Here is a 4922-nt window from a genome sequence, read left to right on the forward strand (position 1 = left end):
TATATACTCAAGTGTACTAGTTATGGATCTAATTACTTTATAATTCACTAGGATCACATTGTATGCGGGAAACGTATTTATACGTTCTACCAGTGTAGTAGAGCGCAGGACACGTATTAATACGTTTTTTATAGACTAGCGGTAGAATGCGGGTAGCGCATAAATAGGTAAACTAAAGTTATATCAAAGCTTTTTTGCCTGATTTTCAAGGTCCTGGTGCCACTTTCTTACAAGTGAGCTTGTAACTTGGCACCCACAGCATTCACTTTTTCTTTTTTTAAAAGTGTATTTTATTGATTTTTTTACAGAGAAGAAGGGAGAGAAATAGAGAGTTAGAAACATTGATGAGAGAGAAACATCGATCAGCTGCCTCCTGCACACCCCCTACTGGGGATGTGCCCGCAACCAAGGTACATGCCCTTGACCGGAATCGAACCTGGGACCTTTCAGTCCGCAGGCTGACGCTCTATCCACTGAGCCAGACCGGTTAGGGTGCCATCTTTTTCTTAAGCCACATTGGTGTTGGGCTCCAACAGAAATGAAAGTTGAGAATCGAACATCTACTTTTAGGATATAAATATTACCCCAATAGGACAGGTACCTTGGTTTCCTGGACATAAACAGGTTCTGTTTTATTTTGTAAAGACCCACATCTTCCTTAAAAGGATTCAGTGGGCTGTCGTTTCACATTGAAAATACTGTTGGCAGGAGCACACGACTCAGTGGGTTTTGGGTTCAGAACCACATCCTGAAAATAATAAAGGTTGTGCATGCAAACGAGCCCAGCCGTGTCTGGGTGTTTTTCTTTGGAATTTGACACTGAAATAAAAGTAATTTTGCACAGTCTGTAACGGTTGGAGTCTTTTCATGGATAGCATATAATAGAATTGATATTCATGGAGTTCTGAGTATTTCAAAGAAAAAGCTGGTGTCTATCTTGCCAAGTAGTGTTGCTCATTTATTATCATTTTTTTTATTTCAGTCGAAAGAAAAAGACTAGGAATGCGTAATTAACTTGACATGGATGATCCTGGGCTGAGCATTTCGGTACCAACACCATTTTGGTACCAACACCATTTTAAGGCCATTAGGGAAGTTCTTTGTCCTCAAATATACGGCTTGCCACGGCTATAGCCGCTGAGACAAGACTATTGCATTTTGGCCCTGCCTCCAGTGAGCTGTGTGATCAATCACTCAACTAATACCATTAACGCTTAGAGCAGAAATTCTCACCCTCAGCCTTTTTGGGTTAAGAAAGATGTAGGTTAGACGTAAATGCTGAGCTGTTCTACTGGTTCTTGGGTTATTTTTGGAACGGCCTGGCAAGTCTCTCTGACCCTGCACTCTATTTTTTATGTGTAAACGCTTCAGAAATCCCCATCACCATGGCAGCCAATCCCTGCCTCTGACAAGGATTTTTTTTTAAGTTCTTTTACGGGAATAGTTGAGCTGTCCTCAATGCCTCCGTTCCTCAGACCACTGACAGCAAGAGTTCCTCCACGTATTCAAAAGGCAAGGCTTTCCTGGCACGGCTTTGCCCAATGATCCTCCTTGGAGTGAAAAACACTCTCGAGCTAGATACCTAGAACGTTATCCTTGGCTGTTCTGTTCTTCAAGGCTGAGGTCTGAGATTCAAAATGGATTGTATTGTCGCAGGGTGTTACCATCCGTGCTTCCTCAACCAATATGTGCTAAAACCCTGTCCAGCTGTGGAAAGAAGAGATTTCAAGAACAGGCCTGTCTTGGAGAGGGTTGCTTTAGGAGCGGAGGGGACAGAGCAAGTTCTGCGCAGGGTATGAAGCCACAGCCCTCCAGTGCCAAACGCACGCTCCTGGACCCCGCTTTGTCATGCTGGGCTGGGCCTCCACAGGCCAGATTTCCCCTTTCCCGGCTGGCTTCCCCCAGGTTTTGAAATAAGGGACTCCGCAGGGGCAGGGGGAGCAGGAGAAGGGGTGAATTCTTTTCATTTGCTTGGTGCTCCTGGCATAGCAGCTCCGCAATGGGTTCTCAACAGTCGGTTTCAGCCTCACTGTTCCCTTAAGTGCTCCGGAACCAGCCCCATCAGGACCCCCAGAGGGAGCAGCCACGCCTGGCAGGGCCCCCGCTCAGAGGCCCGCGTCCCGCTTTCTAGGGCACTTCCTCCAAGCTCTGGGTCTGCTACCCCAGCCTCTTCCTTGTTCTCTCAACCCCAGTGGGAGCTGCTTCCTGGGTCATTATTTCTGGGTGACCTCAGCGAATGACCTTCTCCCTCATTCAGCCCTCCAGCGCTGGTGTAACCAATACTCCTACACTAATTCTCTATGATACAGTTCCTATTCCTATTGTCCTGTTTGGACCCATGTCAATGGCCGCATTTTCCGCTACTAACGTAGCCTGGCGAGTGGGGATGGGGGGCGGTTGGGGAGCCACCATAGAACTTTTCAGGGATGCTGGTGCTCCTCTCATTAATATATTTTTGTTTGTTTGTTTGTTTTACAAACCCTTGTGTCGAGGGATGACTTTCAATAGATCACAGTGAGGGAGCTGCTCTGCTACATACGAAACCCCGACCCAGAAGCAGGTCGTCTACGAATGGTTTAGTGCCAGGTTCCCCAAATGGTTTTCATTAATATTTTTTTAAATTTTTTTTTATTAAAGTATTACAAAGGGTATTACATATGGAAGAGACTGTCCTCTGGACCCATCAGGAGGTACGGTTGGATGTTCATGCCCCATACAAGTTCACATTCCCATCTGCCCAAGTGTTTGAATCCCTTTTCTGCATTATAGCAGGAGGTTCTGGCATCTCAACTCGCTGAATGAGGCTGCCATGGAATATACACTTCATTAAGTCAACCAAGAATGCTGTTACAGCGGCTTCTAGCCTGATGAGCAAACACCTTCAATCCAGACTCAGAGAGGTATGCCCCAATACTCCTGGACTAATTTAATGTTACGTTTTGTCTTCCTGACTCCATTCCCACCATAAAATGACTCCCCACCTCCTTCCATCTTGTCCTCTTTGGAAGCAAGTCGCTATGTGTGGCCCACACTTAATAAGTGGAGAGTTATATTCTGTCTTCTTGAGGGTGGAGTATCTACATAAATTAGAGGGCAGAATGAAGAAAAGAAAGAAGGAAAGACAGAGGGAGGGAGGGGGGAAGGAGGGAGGGAAGGAAGGATAGAAGGAAGGAAGGAAGGACCCGCAAGGAAGATTTGTGTCTTCCATTTATTTATTTATTTATTTATTTATTTTGGAGGGAGGGAGGGAAGGAGGATCTGCAAGGAAGATTTGTGTCTCCCCATTATTTATGTGTCAATATTGACTCATGGATATTTATTTTATACGTTGGATTATAATCCAATACTTCATAGAATTTCTTGCTCAAATTGTTCTAGTTTTGGCCACTGGGAACCCTTCTGGTTGACTCATGTGCCTCCCTGACACGGTGCCATCAATGGAAGGATACAGGTGTTTGTGTCTGAGTGCTCCTTCTTTTCTGGCACTGTCTGATGTCTGGGCTCACCTTGTGTCATTCCTGCCCCAGACCTGGAATCAGCACTTTCTTCAGGGAGCACCAGGGCCGTTTATAACACTGAGTTCTGTGGCAATGCCCGGACGTGGCATGCCGCTTTGGGCCCAAACAGTGTAGGAGAGGCTATGAGATGTTATTCTTAAAGCCCTTCCCCTCTGAGCATTGTTCAGACAGGTTGGGACATGACACACTACCTGAGCTAGTCAGGATGAGAGATAGAGCGGGAAGAGCAGTGGAACTTATTCAGAGACGAGAGTGTCTACATTCATAGAAGGGATAGCTCCACAGTCACCAATATCACTAGCTCAAACACGGCCACAGTCACCAGAATTCTTAACTCAAATGTAAGATTTCAATATTAGGCTTTTTGCGTTATTTCCAAAGGAATCATATACTGACATGACTGAAAGAAGTTTTTAAAATACAGCTTTATACCTCTAGCCCATGACCTATGGTGGGTGAACTATGAATTATATATTTTTACAAATCCTGTTATTAGCTTATTACTAGAACGATTACATTACATTATATCTTTTGTGTTAAAAATATTAACTTGCTGCCAAGCTGGTGTGGCTCAGTGGTTGTGTGATGGCCCATGAACCAGGAGGTCATGGTTCAATTCCCAGTCAGGGCACATGCCCGGGGTTGCAGGTGCAGGAGTAGGGGACGTGCAGGAGGCAGCTGATCAATGAAAATACAGCTTTATACCTCTAGCCCATGACCTATGGTGGGTGAACTATGAATTATAAATTTTTACAAATCCTGTAATTAGCTTATTACTAGAACAATTACATTGCATTATATCTTTTGTGTTAAAAAATATTAACTTGCTGCCAAGCTGGTGTGGTTCAGTGGTTGAGTGTTGGCCCATGAACCAGGAGGTCATGGGTTGATTCCCAGTCAGGGCACATGCCCAGGGTTGCAGGTACAGAAGTAGGGGATGTGCAGGAGGCAGCTGATCAATGATTCCCTCTCATCATTGATGTTTTCATCTCTCTCTCCCTCTCCCTTCCTCTCTGAAATCAATAAAAATATATTCTAATAAAAAGAAGAAGAAAAAGCTTTAAAAAAAATAGCTATTAAATCTTCAATGTATTCACTCTTCAGTCCTAAACAGTTATTTTTGGACATAAGACAGCTATTCTTTCTTCCCAGACAAAAATATGTTTCAAAAGGGAAGGAATATGTTTCAAAAGGGAAGGAATATTACAATCATTCTAACAATAAAGTTTCTGAAGCACCTGGGGAAATTGATGCCAAATAATACTAATTATAAGCTTGCAATGGTATTTTAAAGTGCTTAGTAATGGTATTTTATTTTTTTAATATATTTTATTGATTTTTTACAGAGAGGAAGGGAGAGGGATAGAGAGTTAGAAACATCAATCAGCTGCCTCCTGCACACCC

Source organism: Myotis davidii, unplaced genomic scaffold, assembly GCF_000327345.1.
Source record: "Myotis davidii unplaced genomic scaffold, ASM32734v1 scaffold107, whole genome shotgun sequence".
Taxonomy (NCBI): Eukaryota; Metazoa; Chordata; class Mammalia; order Chiroptera; family Vespertilionidae; genus Myotis; species Myotis davidii.